Consider the following 16,189-nt stretch of genomic DNA (forward strand, 5'->3'; position numbering starts at 1 on the left):
AAAAAATAGGTTAGTGCAAAAGCAATATTGTAATATACATATAATTATGAGCAGAAGAGACAGAAGCAGAAATAATTAAATACAGTAATGCAGAAAAAATCAATAAAATTTTTAAAAAATGTATAAAATCTTAATCTTGATTTTTGAAATTGTTAGCTTCTTATTCAAAAATTCTGAGTTTCTTATAAATTGTATTATATAAAAAAATTAAATTCTAAATTTTTGGTTAAATTCTAAAATTAATTGATATTTTTGTGAAATGTAATATTCAATTAGAATAAGGCGGAGCATAAAGGTCCAATTTGATTTTGAGCAATTATGTGGTGAAAACCACAACAATTATATCACAACAAATAAAAAACATTTTAAACAAACAACTATCTGACTATTTCCAGTAAATCTCCCAGCTTTATCATTGTTGAAATGTACTTTTTCTGCTGTTGTTCAAAAATTCAAGTCAACTGGTTCTTTTTACCCCATAGGTGAGGTAAAATGAAACATCCAGGGGGTAAACAGTTCACATGCCTTATTTGCAAATTCGGAAAGATTTTACGAAATAATAGCTACATTATTCAACCAATGCATAATATAGATTTCATAGGTACATTTTTTACAGAGATATACTGTAATAACCACTGTCTATAACCTTGATGATCTGGTATTCTGTCAGAAATATTCATTAGAAGAGTTGGAATAACTATTTATTTAATTTATCTTTTGTAAAATAGCTTTTTTAACCTAAAAACAATTGTATAACGTATAATTAAAAATTATATTAAAGTCCCGCAAACTAAACAATAGTGCTCGCAACCAAAAAAGATAACAATGAAATAAAATAGTTTTAGTATGGGTCAAATAGTTTTCAAACATTGTCGTCTATCTCCCGATAGCAAAATAGCAAGAATCAAGGTTTTGGCTGGTTATACATCATTTTCTCTCTACTTTTAAGCATTATTGTTGAAAAATTCTAATCTTCATTTGTTTTTGAGATACTCTATTGTGTTGGTGGACTATTTTACTCGCGGACCTTTAAGCCCCGCTCTACCTTACTTTTCAAAGTACATTTTTTATTTTTCAAATTTTTATTTCTCCGAATTCGATAGCTTACTGATGCTCCGTGGTTCGTTAGCAATAAGACCTTGCACGACGGTCTTCATATTGAATTTATAAACAGAGTTATACAACAGTGTCACATATTTTCATAAATTAGAACATCACACAAACTCTATAATCACTCAGCTTCTTGAGACACTAATTTCAAGAATACTGAAGAAATAGCTGCCCAAAGATAATAAGGAGGACCCTTAGAACTACCACAACTTTATATGAACAGAATAGTAGGATCACTTATTAAAGTGATTCTCTAAATATCAATATAATATTCATCAGATTAATTTATATATGTGTTTGAATGTGCGAGTGAATGACATAAGCCAAATAGCTCATAGAATTGCACTGTATTCTGATTGCTATTGAGAAAAATTTACAAAAAATTGATAGCTTATTTATGATTAATTTAATATAATAATATTGATACAATATAGTGATAAATTTCAATTGCGTTCACAAAGAAGATAATTTTACCTAATTATACGGTATCAATATTGTTTGTAAAGTAGTTAGCTATATATTTTTCTAGTGGTGCTATCAAAGGAAGTGCATAATGAACCGTATCGAGCTGCTCCAGTTTTCCGGAGTGCACTTATAGACGCCGTTGTTTGCGTGAAGCAACGGATTAGCCGTTGTCATTAATTATAAAGTCCGCCGAACATATCGCAAGTTATAGGTCTTTAATCCTCTTCGAGAACATCAGGCGATGGCGTATTAATGCATCGTGACGTTTTATTAAAGACATGATAAAATTTACAAGAGCACGAGCACGAGCACTAAATAGTAAGTTTGTTGCTATGAAAACTAAGTGATTTAAGGTACTGAGTAGATTGATTACGTCTGATCATAAATTAAATAAAATGTGTAAGGAGAAAGATTGTTTAAAAACCCTTCGGCTGATGATGACATAGTTAGGGGGGGTCCATTAATCACGTGATCGATTTTTGAAAGATTTTTGGACCCTCTCTCCCCCTTGGTGATACTGGCGATATCCAAAATTAAACCTCCCCCCTCCCCCGATAACATCACGTGTATTCTTAGTTACGAGAAAAAATGTAAAATCTTACTACACCCTTTCCTCCCCCACGTGATATTTTGTCGACAAACCCCCCCCCCTCCCCCTAAAAACCTGCGATGTGTTTCTTTTCTCAAACATTTTAAATATTTTTAAATTCATAGAAAAACTACAAAAAAATTAATGTAATGGTGTTATACAACATTTATAATAATTATTTTATCAATTTTTATTTTGTTATGTCTTACTTAGGAAATTAAATGTATATGCTCGTGTTAATGTACATGTTTGCATTTAAGTAATAGCGGATTTGCTTAGCAAATCAAAGACTTTTTCATTTCATTTTTTTTTTAAATTTTTTTAGTGGAACTAAATAACGTTTTTCTGTAATTAATGACCTTTTGTTGAATTCAAATAGTTTAATGAATTCAGGTTTACAATGTTCACAATTCAGGTGCAGAGCCCACCATGCATAATATTTTTGCAAGTTCTTAACATTTCTGCATTTATTAGCAAAAAAACTCAGGAAATCAGGAATGATTTAACAAAATGTATAATAAAGTGTACCTTTAATTAAAAAATGTAGAAATACTTATTATGTAAAAAGAAAACTACTTGGCTTAATACAAGACATTTATAGTCACGGCTTATTCGTTGAATTATTATCCTTCCACTTTTTAAATAAGTAATTGAGAAAATAATTAATATGAACTGCATTAAAATAAAATATGATTTATTTCTCAGTAATTTTTGCACGAACAAAATTTCTTATTGCATATTTTTTCAAAAAGCAAATAATGTATATGCTGATGAACAATTGATTAAAAATAATTGATTATATTGAAATAGATATAATCAAAAAATGTGATAAATATACAATTTGCCTCGAAACTGTTGAAAATGCAAATTGCAACATATGTTAAAACTGTATTTATAATAAAATGAGAATAAAATTAAAAACTATCATTTTTAAATTTGAATATGACTTCGTATGCAAACGAGTAGAAATGCAATATTTCAGCATTGTTATAAAATATAACGACATGAATTCCCAAAGGAAATACGCATATGCAATAAAAATTTATGAATATGACTGTTCTCGTAATATGACTTTATGAATATTCACCTCTAGATTTTAGTGGGCAATATGTCGAGATGCGAATAATTTCATGGTTTGAAAAATATTTGTAGTTTGGAATTAAATGAATATGTGCATACAAAGTAGTACATATTATATACAATTGCATAAAAAAGAAACTAAACAAATGCTTTGCCAAGCGATGTTCTGTTATTTTCTATCAGCTCTTTTTATTTTGCAAGCAACTCTAAAACATTTGATTGCAAGTCCAAAACTTAAGATTTTAATTTCTAAGTATGAAAGACAATGACTACATACAAAAACTAGCATCAGGTTTCCCTACGGGATTCCCTTCAATTTATAATTTAGATACTTAAAATGAATTTATCGTATTCTGGAACTAGAGAAAAACTTGAAAATATTTATGTAAGATATCCATACTTTGTATGTGCAAAGTAAAAATAAATTATTTTTGAAAATTATACTGTTCTGCATTTTTCATTGCGCATTATCAAATTTCTGTTTAATAGTGCAATGTGCAGATGCTCTAGTTCATGGTTTCATATTACGAACCTTAACCAAGAGCTTTTGTAAGTCGAGCTTTAGATGTTTGCATTTCCGCCGCAAGCAGATGCACTCGATAGTTTCCACATAGATTGCGCTTATCGAAGTCTATAACGAAAGCTCGTGTCGTCGATCGCGAGAGCTTTTGTCCCATTTGCGCAACCGATATTCATTAGAATGTAAAAATGGAAAATTATATAGGGGGACAGATATCAAATATGATAGTAAATATTTGGAAAAATCTATCAAAATTGCATCTATCTTCTATGCCTGAATATGTAGACATACTAGAGCAAACAGAATTAAAATATTTCTGCACATGCTTTTATGTATTATGTTCAAGAGGCACACCTAGTGTGAAATTTTTAAAAATTCCAATTTTGAATTTTTCCATATTTCGAAAAGTTATACCTTTAAAAATAACATACGAAAATTTCAAATTGATATCTTAAATAGTTTTTGATTTACAGCCGTTTTAAAGAGTATATATGGTATATAGTATACGATCATTTTATCTTTAAACACATTTTTCGAATTTGCTGGAGTGATTACTCGAAGACAAATGATCCGATTGCTATCAAATTTTTTTTTTGCATCTCCTTTATATAGTTCCCAAACGATGACCCCCCACTTTTTTGATTTGTTCAAAAAATAAATTTTGGCAGCCCATCAAAATTTTGGGAACTTTGGGAATTTTTTCAACATGCCGCCATTTTATCAATTTTTGATTTTGTTGTTTGCCCGAGGGTCATCGTACAGACAATATGTTCTAGTTTACCGAGATTTTTTTTATTATGTTTTATCAAGGCTGCAATCACTCCAGCACTGGCCCGCCGGAGATTGCGTGTCATTTCAAAAATATTTAATATTTTATATCAAAAATTTCACTGTGTATTCTCAAAACATGTATAAACATACCCTCAAAATTTGAAATAGATAGATTCTTAAGCATCTATTTTCTTAAAATAGTTCATTTTGAGCATATTCGTCTTTGTTATTATTTTTTGCTTTGAAATTTAGAAAGCATTCATCTACGTTTTAGACCACAATCTTAAAATAAAATAAAAAGTAAAATAAAAATAAAAATAAAAATTCAAAAACCGTTCGAAAGATTGGTTGGGAATTGCTTCGATTAGTCAATGATCGGTCGGGGCCAATTCTTCTAAATGTAGAACATACATCATAATAAGTACGTTTAAACGACATACGAATATTATATTATTAAATCGATTATTTTTTAGTAAAATAAACAATTGAACATTTTACCAAAGTTTTCTATTGATTATCTTGATTATAGTATGTATCGGGAAGTTAATGCAACTTGCCTTGGGGTAAAATTTTAATTACAACTAATTGAAATTTAGTTCAGAAGATAAATTTATCTAAATAAAACTATAGATATATTATTAAATAAAATATTATATAAAAAACTAACAATAAAAATAGTGTTTAGAATATCTGCTACGAAGAAAGAATGATTTTGAGTGAAATTTTTGTATTGTTTTAGATTTTGATGTCGTTTATACAAAAGTAAACTAGAATTCAATGTAAAACCATGCGCACGACACCATTATTGTTCATTTTTTTTGAGCAATAAGAGCGTTTATATTTTAAATGCTTCAATGAATAAATTTATAAGCAAATTATTTGCAATTCGTATAAAAACTAAAGTATTAGGAAACAGTTCCTATTTTCGCAAGAGTAGGTTACTGGTGGGTCCCATGTCCCAAGCGCTTTTGGGACAACATTGTTATGTGTTCCGGTGGCAACGACGCGTCACGGCGTATTATATAGAAACTGGAAATAATGTAAAATATTCATGACACAACGAACAAACAAAACATCAAATGCACGACATGACCACACATGTGAACCTATTAAACTTTAAAGTAACAAACGATGTTGCCGAATATGAAACGTCATAAACACGACCTCTGTTTCAAATGTATCAATTTCTACATGGTGGAAATACACTCTTGATTATAATACAGCCTGTAATAATGAAATTCCTATTAGGTTAATTATTTGATGTCAAGAAAAATATAAATTGATATTTGGTAAAATAACAGAAACAATGACGATTATATTTGTATTCATTAAAGTTTTCGATCCACTGAAATTTATGGAAAGGGGGCGTCCATTTTACAAAATTTTACAGTTTTTTCTTGTAACTAAAAATACACGTGATGTTTAGTGGGGGATGAGAGTGAATTTTAAATATCACCAGGTATCACCAAGGGGTAGGGGGGAGACCAAAAATCCTTAAAAAATCGATCACGTGCTTAATGGACGCCTCCAAATGTGAAGCTTCCGAAATTAACAAGAAATTACCAAAAATTATTGAATTGCTATATTGCTATTAATGAAAATATCAAGTTAAGATATGAGGTAGATAGGAGATATGATAATAATAGCAAGGACAAAGGAGAAAGCATATTAAAATAGAGTTACATAACTAAAATTTATAATTTTCTCAGGTTAAAAACAAAATTTGTTTATAAAATTCACTACCAGTTCATCAGTAAAAGTTACCATTTTCATACCAGCCATATTTCTAATATGAAGTTCTCTCTATTTATCGTGTTTCATATTATAATTGTCCCGTGAATGCAATTTGTGTTATTCGCAATGATATCCTCTGGCGACCGCTCGCCGCCGACATAAAATGCATGGGCGACATGTTGTTACATCGCAAATGTTATTCCACATTTCAGTAACAATATAATAAGCGGTAACAGGAGCAAAATGTGCATATGATAGTATCAAAATTTGAAATATATATTAAATATTTTCAACCATATGCTATTGAATGATAAATTGTTTTTGTTACGTTAATTTATCTGTGGCAACTGGCGCAGATGCACATTAATTAATTAAAATATATTTATCATAGGAACATATATACATAAATATAATTTTTATACATATATATTTATAGTTTCAATAAAGATATGGCGATATTTATATTTTAACTAAATTATTAGAATAGTTATAAGCTTTTTATATAAATTTTTAACGTCCCGAAGGGTAAGTTATAGTAATAGCAAAAAAATGCTTTACCTTTCAGGTGTTTCTAAGCGGTTGGCGTAGCTTAGAAAAAAAATTATATAGGCGTGTATGGGTGTATGTATGTATGTATGCTTGAAACCACGATTAAAATAGTTATTCTTTCTATATAAATTTTCTTGTATTTTTTGAAAAACGTAGAAAATTTATTCTCAGAAAAATATGATTATTTTCACATTCTCAACTTTCTTTCTAAGAGCTGTTGTGCTCGAATTTCTTGATGATCAATTTTTATTATTAGAATTTATCTATTTGTAATTATATTTTGTTTAATTAGATGTAGCAATGTCCGAGAAGAGCCATTTTCATTGAGAAATATATTTTGAATTTATTTTTATTTGAAAATAGAATAAAATCACTAATGCCTAGGGCTTACAATACCGGGATTCCGTAATCCCGAAAACCGGGATCCCGGACGATTTTTGTCCGGTATTCAATACCGGTATTGATGCAAATAATACCGGTATTACGGTATTACCAGAATTCTATCAAAAAATTCAACTTACGCAAAATACATATCAAGTTTTAGTTTCCAAACTATTTATTGTGTGCTTGACTCAGCTGAGTGAGATAAGCGACAAGCGGTGTCGGCAAGATAAAGCGATTGTTTATATATTATGTGTGACGACCAGCTAATAAAAGGGTTCATTTACAAAAGTTATTATGCGTTTACGTGCCTCGTTCCTACTTCGAATTCACTATCAATAATTTTTTAAACATAATATACAATCGATGAGATATAATTCTTTATTTATTATACATAAATCATTTTACATAAGTATGAACGGCAGTTGTTTAAATTGCGTGTCACTGACAACAATTTGAGAATTTGGGAAGGGTATTGTTATAATTAGTTAATATTAATAACTAATATAGTAGAAACACACCACGTAATGAATCATATTCTCAATTCTATTGCATTCAACATAAGAATAGTCAACATTGTAATAATCTTTTATCGATGAATGAACACATCGCAGTAATTCCCGAGAAATCCGAACGGGTAATAACTTGACTTGCACTCACACATATAAAAAAACCCTATTGATCATATTCAAAATCAAGGGAATTCCCTTAAACTAAATAAAATGTTATATAAAGCCGAAATGTAACTTTAAGTAGGCAGTTGTGTAAATTTCGTGTAGATAACATCTTAAAGTTGCGGGAAAATAAACGTTTATATGAAGAATAGTTTGTTTAATATTGTGTAAATATTGTGTTTAATTTGAACCTATGATATTTATAAGTGAGTATGTAAACCAAAGTTAATTAAGTTGGTGTGTAATTAAAAAATATTAAAATAAATACTTCACCCGTGTGTGTGTTAAAAAAAACTCCAAGTCTAGAACAAAAAATAAAAGATGAAATTACTTTCTTTGAAAAAACAGGAATAAAAAGAACGAACCTACAAAATATGTATAATTTCTTAATTACAATTGTACCAACAAGTGTAGAATCGGAAAGACGGAAAGAGCTTGATGATCAAACAATTGATTGTTTATGTTTCTTAAGAGCATATTTTATTAAGCAAAACATTAGCCATGAATTATAATTTATTCTTTTCTTAAATATATTAATAAATAATTAATTCTTATTATAAATGTAGAATGTAAAATGTAACATAGAAAAATATATATTTTTTACTGACACGTTTTTTTGTTTCTATCTACTTCTACTCCTTATGTAATAAATAAATAATATGTACTCATTTCAGCACAATATTTGTTAGATTTCATATATTATTTGTTAATATGTCAATATAACAACTGAAGTAAGTAAAAATATAACTATTTAATTTTTCATCGACAATACCGGTATTAAAACCGGGATCCCGGAATTTCATTTTTCAAATATCGAATACCGGTATTCAGATTTTTGTACGGTATTGGAAGCCCTACTAATGCCTATCAGATTGTCTCTAGAGGGGATCTACTAATATCAAAACGGTATTTTGATAAATGTCCAACTCTTTGAAAATTTTAAGTAATATATTTTTTTGTTTGAAAAACCAAAAATAAGTTGTCTATAGCAAGTAAAAAGTACATTGTTATTTCACGATTTCTAAAATATAATTTTTATTTAAAATTTTCATTAATAATAATCATATCTTATTAAATTAGATACAACAATGTTCTGGAAGAGCCATTTTCATTCAGAAAAATATGTTGAATCTTTTTCTATTTGAAAATGAAATAGAATAACTAATGCTTGATATCAGGTTGTCCGTAAAGGGGATCGACTAATATTAAAATTATTCCAATATTTGGAATATTTGGAAAAAGTAGATACTTATTTCACAGTTGCTAAAATATAATTTTCAATTAAATCTTAAAAATCTTATCTTGTTTAATTATATGCAGCAACGTCCTGGAAGAGCAATTTTCTTTTAAAAAAATATTTTGATTTTATTTCTATTTGAAAATGGAATACATGCTTATTTCACGATTTCTAAAATATAATTTTCATTTAAAATTTTTATCGATATTTTTTCTTCAAGTTGTCTATAGTGAAAACAATTAAAGAATTATTAATGATAATTATATCAGAAAATTAATAATAAAATTTGTTCTAGAAATATTTACGATCCGTCCGTAAATTGTAAACCGTTGCTAACGACTAGTCTCTAATATTACAACAATATATTCGAAATGAATTAAATACGAATATTAATTTTTTAATTAAAAATTGATTAATGTTTGATTTAAATTACCAGTTAATAGAAAAATACAATTTTATTATCTGATATTCGCAGCATTGAAATGAATTTCATATATATTTCCACATATTTCAATAGCGGCAATAAATTGTTCTCACGGCGCAAATATGCAATCATGCTTAACGCATGGTTGCATAATCCAATGTATGACGCCAAATATTGATTATAATCACAAATTCAACGCTTGATTTGCAATTTCTAGATTTCACAGCATGCGCACTCAATTTAATAATATACGAGGTGCAGGTATATATAGGCACAGAAATATATTTTCCTACATGTGTGTATATACACACAAGTATAATATTTAAATTTTCTGAAGAACTACTATTTTAGATTAAATACAATAAAAAACCAACTGTTATTTTTAAAAAATCCAACAAAAAACTACATTGTTTCCTTGAAAGAATTGGAGTTTTCACTTGCCTACTGCGTTCGAATAGTTAAGTATTAAAAGCATTTAGAACAGTGTGGTACGATAAGCGAGCAAAACTCCTGAAATTTAGGAAAAATTAGAAAATCTCAGGAAAATGATATGCAGCCATTTTTCAAAATATTTTTCCATTCGTATTATTATTACCCATTTTTTTCCCAAACATACTATTTAGGTAGGTCTAACCGTTTTCCGTGTAGCTTAATATTTGTGTGAATAGTTACAAGTTAATTAAAATACTGTATGAATTATTAAGTAAGCATGAAGTGTTATATACTGTTAATCTGGAAATTTTTAGTTTTCTTCCATATATCACAACTTTCTATTTAGCACCGTATGGACGAAAGGCGGACAAGGCCCCAAAGTTATTATGAAAAATTGAAAAATCTCAATAATATTATAGGCAGACATCTTTTTTAGTAAATTCTTAAAAAATGTCGAAGTAGTAGCATAAAGTGTTATATACCGTTAATCTGGAAAATTTTAGTTTTTCTTCCATATGTAATACCTTTCTATTTACAACACTGTGTGACGAAAGGTGAAACAAGGCTCCTAAAAGTTACAAAAAATTGAAAAATCTTAGGAATATATATATCAAAACATCTACCTTGATAAATACTATTATTAAAGCATAGCTGATTTTCCTGTAATTATTCCACGGATATTTTGAAAAAATTGTGATAAATTAATTTATTATTATGCATTTTATCATTTCAATTTATATATTTCAAAGTTGTCTTGTCATTTGTTAATCTGGCAAAAATGCATGATTTTTATCTTAAAGTAATAGTTTATGAAATATTAAAGAATATGTTTTGCATTTAATAATTTTACTTTTATGACAAACTTTTCAACTTCTTCTACTAAATGTTGTTTATGCTGAAACATTCACCATTACTCCAGCGTCAGCATCGTGTATAAAATAAAAACAATGAGTAATATCATGAGAAGTTTTAAAAATATGATGCCTTAAGTTGTTGTACAGAATAGTCATTTCTTACGAAAACTTAACTAATATTTTTGCAGCTTGTGACTCTTTGTCTACATATTTTCAGACAAAATTGTCCGCGCTTTCATATCCAGAGCACATAGCTCATTTCGAGCGAAAGCTATTAGGAAGCTCGCACCGGATCGGGAGTTCTGAAAAGTTACAGGGTTTCGGTACAAAGTACCCAAATGAAACTCTATTGTAATAACTACTTTGTTCGTCATGATGCAAATATGGTAAAATTGATATGATTCAAATTGTAAAATTAAATGTCACTTGGGAAATCACATTTTAGGATGAGTATGAATAACTAAAATAAGAAAAGATTAAAAAAATTGTTATGGATGCAAATGTGAACTAACAAGTGTATAGATGTCCTATGAGACCTTCGAATTGTCGAAAATGGTGATATCTTATATCAGAATTATTTATTCTAATGTGATGAATTCTAAAATGTTCCGAAAATACTTTATATAAATGTACTAGAAATCAAAAAACTTACTACCTTCCAAATTGCTAGATTTAAAGATGTTGCCTAATGTTATACCAGAAAAATTTCTCTAGATAAATATTAGTGATTGAAAAAGATATAGAAAATATGTAGTAAATATTCAAATATTATCAAAATTTTATGATTTTTACCTTCTTAGTATAAAAGTTACACTTATCTATATAATTGTTAATTGTTATGTTATTAGTTTTATAAAAAATATTTATAAATTTATAATAAATATAGTTACATTTGTATATGATTTAAATTCAATTATTATCACAAAAATTACTATTTTTCTTATTAATCTAATTAAATATAGTAATAAAATTTTCCAAAACTGTTAATGTTTTCAAATAAACTATAATGAATGTATTAACTTTATTTACGAATATCTTTCATTATTCGTATTTTGTAGACAAAATATGAAAGCTCATAAATTGAACGATGATGTTCATATAAGATTGCAATAAGAAGTAAATAAACAAAATAAATCAAACTTAATCAGTAAACTGAATGCAAAGTTAAAATTATTTATTTCAAGCATATGAGTGAGCTTTAGAATATTAGCTAGAATTTTTTCTGTGCATTACCCTTAAAACAATCGTTTTTTCAATACAAGCAAAAAGGTTTTTTGAATCATTCAAATCGATACTTTGTTCTCCCAAACATTTTAAACACACATTTTTTAACACAAAACGGCTGAATATGCCAAAATGCTCAAAAACCTCTGTGAAACGTGAAGATATGCAAAAAATTGTTTATCGATTTTAGACGATTACAATAATTACTGTACGAAAGTTAATAAACAATGCAAAAAAATAAAATAACTTATTGTTAGACTTTTTAGTTAAACAATCAGAATCCACCGCAATTCATAAGAATATTTAGAGCAAACTATATTATAGAAAGTATTTAGAAATTGGTTTAAATAGATTTGATTATACTCTTACAGTTTTAAATTTATTTTTTAACATAAACTTTCTCTTCGGAAAGGTAAAAAATATTTTATATATTCATTTTCCGACTCTTTTATAATGAAATCATCATAACTTAAAACTTTAATATAATCTGGTTTTTACATTTAATTTTTCTAGAGTTTAAAAAAAAATTATAAATAAATTCAATACTATTAATAATATTTAAGCTAATACGCTTGGAAATGTGTCTGGAAGTTGTATATTATTCGAACAAGGTCTATGTTTTGTATGAATTTTCCCCATTAAATCTCTTTCTTTTTTTTGTATTTTCCAAAACTTGTTGCTACCCATTGCTACCCAAGTAACAAAATTAATTTTTACAAAAGTTCGAAGTAAAGTTATAAGTAAATTCAAAACTATGATTAATATTGAAGATAATATACTTTAAAAAAGTGCCTGCAAGTCGTGTGGTTATTTCAACAAATTTCATTTTTCGTATGAATTTCCCCCATTCAATCTTATTCATATTTTTATATTTCCCAAAACTTATTGCTACCCATCTAGCATTCGATTGCCCCGAAAGGCACGGTACGGTGGCTTTGCGTCCGTTTAAATAATTGATACGCTTGACAAACAACACAGTTCTCCACTCCGAGAGAGGGCTCGGCCCGTCAACCCGGAGTCACCAGTCACCAGCCGACCCCTCCCAGAAAACTTCTCGTTCTGGACGGATTCACTTTCCAAAATCCCTTATCATGATTAGCTACACTCTTACGTAAACATGTTGCTACACTCATACGCTTTTCCTAAAGGAGGGATTAGGGACCACGGTTTCTCAAGAAACGGGGGATAGTAAAGAAAACTTGACGTGGGATATAGAAACTGGAATTAGAAATAGTTTTTAAAATCGAGAGTTAATAACAAAATTATAAATTGATTTTATAATTTGATTGTTTCGAACTATAAGCATTCAAATGATGTTTTCTAGATTTTTACATTGTTTATCTAGCTAATGCTTTTGCCTAAAAATAAACAAATTCAAAACTAGAATCTAAACGATTCTTGAAAAAAATTCTGAAATTGTTTTAACAGTAACTTGAAACAGTTTCTCTTCATAATATGGTTTGCTGGTGTATGCACATATTTATTTTCTCTTAAAAATTACCATTAATATTGCTTATATTTTTAGTACTAAAACTGTATTGTCCAATCCAGTTATTTCAAACTTTTAGCAATAGCTTTTTTGTATTTCTTTCTAATGATTCGTTTAAAAATTTGAAATATAAAAGCAGCAGTTCTAAGGATTCTATTAAAAGATATAAGAGCTTTTATTAGTCTCTATTATATCTGCTAACAAATTAATATTTTTTATTGCTTATATCTCATCTATTCGATTTCGAATTTTTACAAAATCAGTTATTTTGAGAAATACTGATTTTGTCTATAAGGTTTTGTGTCTGAATAATAAAAGGAAAACTCTACACGTGTCAATGTCTTATACGTTTTGTAAAGCCTTATCTTTAGCTTAAAATAATACTGACAGGCTGTATATTGCATTCCTCATATATATATATATATATATATATATATATATATAAAACACAAAAATAAAATAAATATTATCAAATATCAAAGTTGATAGAAAATTAATTGATTTTTTAACTTCCCGTAGGGCAAGTTATAGTAATCGCAAAAAAATCGAAAATGAAAAATTTTATATATCTTTACGTTTCAAAGGTTTCTGAATATTTTGGCATACCTTATAATTAGAATGTATGTATGCGTGTATGTATGTACGTGTGTGTATGTGTGTGTATATGTGTGCGCGGATACAAATTTTTAAATTTTCTATGACAAAAGGTAACTAAACCTCTATTACCTATTACTTTGTTAAATGAGAATGAAAAAAGTTTTCACGAAATACATACATCTATTTGCAATATAACGCTCATTCTTTATGATTATTATATTTTATTTATAAATTATTGAAGTTTACGCTGGTATCGATATATTTGATAAACAAGCATTTTTTCAAAAGTTTTTATATAGTATTTAAATGTATTTTTTTAAATATATTTGTTGTTATACTTGTATTTCATATTTTTCTATATATCATATATATGTACGGGTATATATAAACAGTACAACCTCGTTAAGACGATTATGCTCAATACGATTTCCCGCATAATACGCTAACGGAGGCTGGTTATGATACTTTGTAATATGTTAATCCTATTCCGCATAATATGCTATCTCGTTCAAATGTGATTTTAGTGCTATTTCTGAGAATTCATCCTAAGGGAGTTTTACTGTATTAACCCAGTCAAATTAAGATTTCAGTTAGGAATAATTCGCATAGAGCTGAAAATTGGTACAGATGTTAAATAGGCCATTACAAATAATATTTCAAAAGTCCCCATCGGTCCGACATCTGCGATTTTTTTAATTCAAGGTCAAAGGTGCAAAATTATAGTTTTACCAATTTTCCGCCGAAACCATAAGAAATTTGAAAAAAATATGTTAGATAGGTTTATTTATTATAAAATTCTCTATTAAATTGTTATTATTAATTTTTTTCGTTAGATTTACCGTTTCTTAGATATTGCTGTTTGAAAAGTTGAAAAAGTCATATTCTTCATGATATGCAGCCTTTATACGTCATCAAACGTGTAATATTATATAAGTAAAAGATAAGAGTCTATTAGTTTGTGTTTAAATAGTATAAGTTTAATGAAATTTTTGAAGTATAAAACTATAATGTCAGCCCCTAATTACCTTAGTTCTTGAGCAACACACGCCACCTATGTCATTTTTCTAGTGTGGAGGGTCACTATGACTGTTGAATGAATGAATATAGTATATTGATATACAAATGTTGTTCTTGTTCTAATTGTTCTTTGATTTTGATTTTTAAATTTTAGCTGGAGGACCAATACAGATAGAAGTTACTCTGTGCTTAAGAACTGATAGCGAGTTTCAATAAATCCTATCTAGAAGTGGCATCTAAATTGCTTAACTTTATATCCTTTTATATCGTCTATCTAGCATTTAATTCAGTTAGTCACCCCAAGTCCGTCCGTCCGTCCGATACGATTGATACAAGGAGAGCCACGCGCGTCGCTCCTTTGACGATGCAATTTGGTAAAGTGCACGCGCCTTAGACAAATTGCAAGAGTAGAGACGAGAGTATTCTGTATTTTTCCTGAAGACTTTTCTCTGTTAGGCGACACCGGTCATTCCGACCGAAATGGACATTTCGATTTATATGGCCGTAGTTCAGAGAAGCAATTTAGCGAATACGCATCTGTCGCATCCCCGCATCTCCCGTTTAAAAATGGATAGGTTCTTTGGTTTGGTCTAAGAATATTAGAGAATTAAATACAAGAGAATATTATTGAAGAAGAACTTTTTTAGGCACGACTAGGAGGTAAATCTGTGAAAATGCAACGAAAGTTGCGTCACGCCCAAACTGTTCGTTATTCGCTCTCGATGAAATCATTTTTATACGGGTCGATTGTGATTAGTTGTCGTGTCGAGCGAATAGAATAGAGATCTCTCGTTGTATGCGTACCAACGTACATCAACGAGGAGATCGGAATGTCATTAGATCTTAATGTTAAACGTAGTACATACTTTATTAATAAAAAATGCCTGAATCAGAAGAATATTACCCTGTCCTCCGTAAATAATTATAATAAACTAATAAAACAAATGAAACATTTGTGCTATGTATGAAACGTAAGTTTATTAAAATAATTTGTATATTATTCATAGTTTCTAAAATCTTTGAAGTGGAATATTTTTATATG

The sequence above is a fragment of the Ctenocephalides felis genome, unplaced genomic scaffold, assembly GCF_003426905.1.
Source record: "Ctenocephalides felis isolate EL2017-DRISC unplaced genomic scaffold, ASM342690v1 CF-g0.4_SCAFFOLD_01492, whole genome shotgun sequence".
NCBI classification, from domain to species: domain Eukaryota; kingdom Metazoa; phylum Arthropoda; class Insecta; order Siphonaptera; family Pulicidae; genus Ctenocephalides; species Ctenocephalides felis.